Here is a 7,787-nt window from a genome sequence, read left to right as displayed (position 1 = left end):
GTCATCGTCTAACTCGTCAATTCGCATAAGTCGTCATAAAAGTCAAAGTCCCGATTTTCTTTCATAGTAAATCCATTGGAATAACCCTGCATAAAGTCGTCATTTATAAGCCGTCATTATGACTATGAGCAAATCGTTGCCCTCAGACAGGTCCCATGATCATGTATTGATGTAATACAAATAACAGTAATTTCCCATATCTGTAAGTCGTCATCAGAAATGCTGATGGCGCAGTGTCCAGGCACAGTGTACAGAAATAAACCGTACCAGTACAGTCTAGGGGATGTGCAAGCTGGCTGTCACAGATATGCGCTGTAGATCGCTCAACTGAGTTTACATGAGTTGTTGCTCACTTGCTGTGTGCATTGATTGTTTAATTCACATTGTTCGCTTGGTCGCATTGTTTTTTTTAGCTCGCAGCTCGCATTTTTTAGCTCGCACATTCCCCAGATTCCCCAGTGTATGCAGCCTAATGCACTGTGCGAAATTAACGTGGGTCCGGAGTCAAATACTCCCAGATTTACTGTCGGACTCCCTGATTTGAAATATGCAGGACTGGAGTCCGTGAGATATTCTGCTTTATTATATGACTGTCATTTTTCCCACACGCTGATTGGTCAAAACCCCTCTTATAGGTCTAAATATATTGCGATGTTCCACCGAAACCTACAGAATCCGTGCACGCGAGGTGAATATAACAGTCCAAAACCCCGTCGGGCGCCTCGCAGGTGAATATTATAATCCAGGAACCTGTGCTGCAATTTTTGACCAATCAGAAGCGCGGATTGTCGTTGCCTCACTGGAGTGAAAATGGCAGACGACAGTGTAAACCATAGCAAACCCGGCTTGACAAGATTTGGAACTGTTTCCGATGACCAGCTTAAAACTAAGTATGGATTGGTGCTACACATGGTTAAGTTTATAAAAATGTCATATAATAAAACAGTTATTGACCTATTTTCAGGTGAATACGAGGATTTATTAACCCGAGACGGTGATATTTCCCGAGGCCGGAGGCCGAGGGAAATATCACCTTCGAGGGGTAATAAATCTTCGTATTCACCTGAAAATAGGTCAATTGTATAATACTAACTAGTTCGTTTCAGAGGACGGCCTCGCGGAATTATAAGCTTATTAATATTATGCTTCTGTTCCTGCAGTTTCGGTGAAGTCTACTGATGTTCAGGTGGTACCAGAGAGTAATAGTGAATCTGTTAAGCTTGACCTGGCAGATGCAAAACGTGAATAATATGACTGGATGAAACATGGTCTTGAACATATCAGTGATGTGGAACTGTGCAATACGAGTTCACTTACATGGTCTGCTTATCACGCCACTCGACAACAGCCAACATCAGAGCGAACAGCAATATGTGCACTGCTCCCTCTCTTCTATCAAAAATCAGACACACCAGCAATGATTAAACATGGCATGGATGTACATCGACAGGCAACAGAGTATCTCAACCCAGGACAAATCACAGTGATTACGTTTGACCAGCCTCTGTTCACGCTCACCAAGTACGTACAATAGAAATGGCCAGATCTCTATGGCGAGAAGGTCTATGTAGTTATGATGGGCAGACTGCACATTGAGAAAGCGCTATGGAACACTGTTGGCAATTTATTAGATGGGTCAGGTTGGACGACAGCTCTCACTGAATCTAAAGTTCATCTGGAACAGCCAATTCATTTCTGAAAGTATCACACATTACCAGGACTCGGCATGCCCACCAGGTCACTGTTCTTGTTCTTCAGAGGCTACTGAATAAAGCATTCAACCAGAGATCTAATGTTGATGAGAGTTTCAGCAACTGGCTGGAACAAATGTGTAATTAATCTCCCACGTTCAAGTTCTGGCACATGATCGCACACTATGAGATTCTGATTCTCATATTTGTTGGAGCCCATAGGGAGAGAAACTTCCCATTGTATGTTACTGTATTAGAGGCACTCGTACCATTGTTCTTCGCGTTAGACCACGTGAACTATTCTCGTTGGCTGCCTGTACACATCAGAGACATGAAGGTGCTGCCACAAGAGATCAAAGAGAAGTTTGAAACTCGGAATCACTGGACAATCGCAAAGTTGTTACACAGATACTCTGCGATCCCAATAGACCAAGCGCATGAGCAGGAGAATAAAGTGGTGAAAGCATCCGGTGGTGCAGTAGGACTCACTGAGAATCCAGTTGCCTTCAGACACTGGATGACCGCTGGACCCGAGCTTGCCAGACTTCTGAGTCAGTACGAGAATGGATATCTTCATGACGATGATCCGGAAAACCCCGCTAACTTCAAACACCATAAACAGGGACTTGCAGCACAGAAAACCTTTCAGCGACAGGTTGATAGCCTATCTAACACAACACGCAAGATGGAAAATCTCTTCCTGGATGACTTCCCAGAGTTGGTAACTCTTGATAGTCGTAACTGCGCGAATGAGGCGGTAGTGAATACAATCCGTACACTGGAAGACACTGGCACAAAGAACTATCAAAAGTATGTGAAGACCGTGCTCGTGGATTGGAGTCACTCCATACATGATACGATCTCAAAGAATTCACTACCCCTGTTCTCAACAAAGCTCAAAGTCAGATCAAAGGATTGCAAGAAAGTAAAGGTGCTTGAGAACAATGTGGCACTCTTCGGCCAGTTATACATCTTAATTCTTACAAAATAGAGATGGTGACATCAGTGAATTTTTGCACACGAAGTTCATTCGTATCCTCCATCCCTGTCTGAGTTTGGAAAGCTTAATCTGTCTGGTACCAAATGTCATCTGTTACAATGTATCGAGGAACCAAACCAGACAGAGGCACCTGTATTAGATTACTGCAAAGTTCTGGATGGTGCGGTGACAGTACATGCATTGTCTGTAACAAATGTCTCAACATTCCAGGAATATGCTGACAACGTGTTTATACCCCATTTGGAACGTCAGCTGCGTGACACAAAGTGAGTGGATGTTGTGTGGGACGAATACCGGCCAGATAGCTTGAATGAGGGAACCAGGGAGAAACGAGGCAAAGGTGTGCGTAGAAAAGTATCAGGTGACACCAAGCTGCCGGGCAACTAGAATGACTCTCTATTATCCAATCAACAAGAAGGAACTCTTTGAATTCCTGTCGGCAAACTTTGCGGATTGCAGCATCCCTCATGAGTGTTCGGTATATATCACAGCTGGAGAGCATGTTGCATGTGTTGGAACGCAGATCGAAATGTCCAGCTGCAATCAGGAAGAAGCAGACACTATGATTGTGGTTCACGTGAAGCATGCTTTGGAGAATGGAGCAAAATCCATCCAGGTGCGAACTGTGGACACAGACGTCGTTGTTGTTCTCACCGGTGTGTTTCATGACCTCTCTCAGATAAATGCTGATCTTGATCTCTGGGTAGCGTTTGGAACTGGAAAGAACTACACTCATTACAGCATCAACGCCATTTGTGCCCGTCTTGGTGAACGTAAATCACGTTTCCTGCCCGTTTTCCACTCCTTGTCAGGATGTGATACTACATCGGCGTTTAGAGGCAAAGGGAAGAAATCGTTCTGGCAGGCATGGAATGCTTATGAGCAAGTTACTGATGCATTTGTTTATCTTGCCGCACATCCGTTTAAGCATCTTGACTTACATTCTAAATCATTTCAAAGAATCGAGAGACTAGTTGTCGTAGTTTATGACAAAACAAGTAACGAGATGAATGTTAACAGTGCTCGGATGGAGCTGTTCAGCCAGAAAAGCCAAGCTGTTGACAAGATACCACCTACTCAGAATGCACTACTCCAGCACACTAGGAGGGCAGTATACCAGGCTGGCATCTGGACAACATGCATGTTATCTCAACAAACGAATCCATGTCCAACCGACTATGCGTGGATGAAAGTTAGAAACTCGTGGGAACCTGTCTGGTCTACCATTCCAGAGGCGTCTAAAACGTGCAGAGAATTTGGAAAATGTGGCTGCAAAAAGGCCTGTAAAGTCTGCAAATGCAGAAAGGCAAATTTGCCTTGCATATCTCTTTGTCGGTGCACATGTTCATCCAAATAGGATACATTGACTGTGAACTGTCTGGTAGAGATACATTGTATTAAAACATTGTAGATAGAATTCCTAAATACTACCATGCACAGTATATGTACTTAACATGTAGGCTGATATGTAGCTATAGAAGTCACAATAACCATTCAAAATCAGGCCAAGTAAGCTTTTTTTGGACATTATCTTGAAAGATGAATGGTATAACCATGAATCGTGTCAAGAATCGGTTTTAGTGACTACAAAAACCTCTGATTTGATTTTGCAAATGCCTGTCTGTGACGTCTATAGCCAGTGACAACATGTGTATTTTTTGTTATATTGGCCGCCTTCTTGGAAATGGGTGACCTGAGCAAAATGCCATGACCAGCATCTGTTTCAGTGACCCAGAAAACCCCTGAATTGACACCTCATTTGTTCATTTCCGATTTTCACAGCCAGATATAAGAAATTTCCTTTTTTTAAGGCGGCTATTATGAAATTCGGCTGCCATCTTGGAAATGGGTCACCTGAGCAAAATGGCATGACTAGCATCTGTTTCAGTGATCCCGAAAACCCCTGAATTGTCACCTCATTTGTTCATTTCCGATTTTTACAGCCAGATATACGACATTTCCTTTTTTCTGGCGGTCATCTTGGATTTTGGCCGCCATCTTGAAAAATCGGAACCGATCAAGTGGGTTCCACGGATAAAATCAATAGATAGGTCGAAAAGAAACTCCATGCCAAATTTGGTACTTTTGTCCGGCAACGTTAAATTTGCTAAGCCACCAGACTATTTGTTCTAATGTGTACTGTTCAGCTTCTAAACGGTGATAAAATAATCTTAGATATAATGTGACGGAATCACATGGGGGACCCAACATTTTCACACCAAAGTTATTACACTATTGTTATTTTCGTTTTCCGTTTCGGTATGGAAGAGACTAGCTCAAAATAATCTCTGGATATACATTCCTCTTTAAAGGGATACCAAGAAATCATAAGTACTCGCCGTAAAAACGTGGATGACAGCGGATAAAAAAAAAGGTTAAAAGTTCGTAGCAGACGGCGGTTAGCAACAATTCCGGAGAAAACGAAAAATTTTTTTTTTTAAATGCTAAAGGTTAAAAATATATGTACACTAATGTTAAACTCTAAGTTTAAAATTCATATTAGAATAATTTCAATTTTTCTTGGCCCAGTTTCTTTTCTCGTGGAATCCATGATATGCGCAGATGCTCTTGGTTACCACACCTACGAAGCCAGGCACCGTATCTATTGCGATTATTGAAGCTATTCTTAATTATCTAATACCTAGTAAGCAACATACGTAGCAGCAGTAACAGCGAGGGGACACGGTTATTCACCGGACGCGGAATTGGAACATTTTAATTATCTAGAAATCAGAAAAATACCGGATAAATCTTTCGTGATTTGCTAATAGAGGTCAACCGGGACGCGGCAAAGCCGAAAGTGCGATCTTAATTAACCTGGAACAGAGAAATCTTATATTGTTTTTACCTGGAAACTAGGAATTAACCACCGTACCCGTTCTACTACCCATACTACATACATACTCAGGTTAGGTATATGTGTGGTCGACTTTTACAGATGGAGTAAATGGAGTTGGGTGTACGGAAATTAGTGTATTTCTCGACTTTTATCACTAAATTACATCCTGTAGGCATGAGCGTCAGAACGTTTTTGAAAGTGGGAGTCTGCGAACATAAAATTACACTGCCTCAGGCCTCCTTGCCCTGATGCGCATGCAATTTAACTTGGGAGAGAACTCAATAGACCAGTTATGCGATGCATGTTTTTTTTTATTCTTGCCTTTCTCACAAATAATTTCCATTGCAATTCCCCTTTTTTTCACAACTTTATAGCGTTTCACGAAGATACAAAATCGTTCATGATCACTCCCACGCTTTTCCAGCATGGCCACCCGCTAGGGCTTCCACACGTTGCAATAGATTATAATGCTTTTATCAAAAATAATAAGATATTTTTTCCGAATTTTAGCAGCTAGATTATCAACCACGTAATATATGAGTAACACAACGTACTAATAGGTAATATCAGGAGTGAATAATAATAGATTTATTATTATTCACTCCTGGTAATATGTGTTAATTTTATAATTTTCCAGTGTCCTTTTCACGTACAGCTAGGTATATAATGTGATTGGTATCATAATAGTATCAATCATAATTCTGAATATTAATAACGGGATCTTAGTTATTCAAGCAAATCATTATTAACCAAATAACCATTACAAGTCACAATACATTTTCAAATGGAAATTACAGGTCATCACAAATTCAGGAGAAGTCAATCCACGATATTTATGTTAATCGTAGAGTTATTCATACGTCAACGTATTGAATAACTCGGATATATGCATAAAATTGAATTTGATAACACCAAAATATATCAATACGCTAGTATATGATGTGTTTTTAATAATACTGAAAACATATATAGGTATCTCCCATAACAACTTGTATAAGATATTATGGAATTATGTTGACAAACTAATAGCCTTCTAGTTGCGGCATATATTATATATGTGGTATTTTGATACTTGAAAAACTACACCTCTGAAACGATAATAATTCAGCTATAGTGGATTTAGCCACAAGCAACCGTCCGGGTATTTACTGCGTATGCCATAAGTGTAGCACACCGTACAGTCATAGAGCCTGGTAAGCTCTTGTTGAACCATAATAATTATAGGATGCATCATTTGTAAGAAAACTACCATTGGCAACATTTTCGAACAATTCCCGTACTCTTCCTCCGGACGATTCAAACGGTATAAGTTCCATTATAGGCACCAATACCTTAATCAACTCTTCTAGGTGCCTATTCATGCCGTAAAAACAAAATATTTATTCAACAACACATGTAAAGTCTACGAATATATGACTGACCATGATTAGTAAACTCTATTGGAAATGACAATACATACTCTATTCAGTAACGGGATCAGCGAATATGAAACATTCTCTCAAGAGAGCTCTCCACTTGTCCGATACCGCCAATCTCGGGCATTATTAGAGAATACACGATATGGATTCATTAACACATATAAACCTTTCATTCGCACTAGTTTTATCAGGAGTGTATCAATACACTCCTGTGAGTTTGATACACTCCTGGTAATATCCATCGGTATCGAAGTTCTACCTCATATGAATCGATGGCAAGGCTTTTGTCAAATAAATGGTCAGAATAATGTCGCTGGTTGCTCGTGAAATTATTAGCGCACAATAAGCAACACTGCAGCTACAACAAAATCATATAGCCTCTACCCCAACTAACCTGGGTCAGTTTTGTGTGGTATATACGATAGACGGCATTCCCTAAAGAATATACGACGAGTGGGAGGTACGCGTTTAAAAAAACAGGAACTAAAATTATTGGAGTGTTTACCCAGCCTTCCAATTCAAATAAATAGTTGGATTCAAATAGTTTATTTTATTAATCAATACAGTTTAAATCCTTAAATCTCAATTTAGGTGTCATTGATTTGTAAAAGTTTAAATTAAGGATTTAAACTAATCTAGTGACTGTCATTTGGACCCGGTTTAAAACTGTTAATTTAAAAAGAAAAAAGAAAAACTATACACAATGCTAAATTAAATATTTCTCACTTTATTCTCAAAATACTGCTGGAATGTTATATACGTGTAGTGGATAATGATGAGGATTGAAGGAAACTTCATTATTGCTAATTTTGTTAATTTGTCTTAATACTCTACGTACC

The sequence above is a fragment of the Priapulus caudatus genome, unplaced genomic scaffold (assembly GCF_000485595.1).
Source record: "Priapulus caudatus unplaced genomic scaffold, Priapulus_caudatus-5.0.1 Scaffold357, whole genome shotgun sequence".
NCBI classification, from domain to species: domain Eukaryota; kingdom Metazoa; phylum Priapulida; class Priapulimorpha; order Priapulimorphida; family Priapulidae; genus Priapulus; species Priapulus caudatus.
This window is presented reverse-complemented; position numbering follows the sequence as displayed.